The sequence below is a fragment of the Penaeus monodon genome, chromosome 19, assembly GCF_015228065.2.
Source record: "Penaeus monodon isolate SGIC_2016 chromosome 19, NSTDA_Pmon_1, whole genome shotgun sequence".
Lineage (NCBI taxonomy): Eukaryota > Metazoa > Arthropoda > Malacostraca > Decapoda > Penaeidae > Penaeus > Penaeus monodon.
In genome coordinates this window covers 5,509,392-5,509,819 of record NC_051404.1, presented here as the reverse complement: position 1 = coordinate 5,509,819, position 428 = coordinate 5,509,392, and the positions used below count along the sequence as shown (strand labels likewise).

General features: G+C 48.1%; 1 pseudogene; it reads right to left on the bottom strand.

Annotated features, from left to right (window-relative positions):
• Positions 1 to 428, bottom strand: part of LOC119585318 — a 12,386-nt pseudogene that overhangs the window by 8,097 nt on the left and 3,861 nt on the right.

Genomic DNA, 428 nt, shown 5'->3' with positions numbered 1-428 from the left:
TATTCACTCACACACGCGGGCAGGTCGGATACGCTCCACACAAGTCTCAGTACATATTAATGGTAGGATTACGTTCGTGTCGGGGTGAAAAGACCAGGGAAAGGGACAGACGTAGGTGACTTCCGTGCCAGGTGGTGCTGTTCCCTATAAGTGGTGCTGGCCAGGCCGTGCAAAGGCTGGGGGCGGCCCGCACTCCGTTTTGGCTGCGGGGTTCAGGTTTCGTTGTGTAGAGGTCAAGATTCGTTGTATGTACGTGTGTTTTGTAGGTTGGTTGGATGTTTGAGTTGGGGTTAAATGGGATTTTTATGTGATATCTGGGAGGTTGTGTTTGGGGGAGGTAATATATATCTTTTATGGTATGATGTTTGTTTTAAGGCTAACGGATCAGATAAATGGGCGATAAAAGAGAAGCATTGTTTCATGTGCCG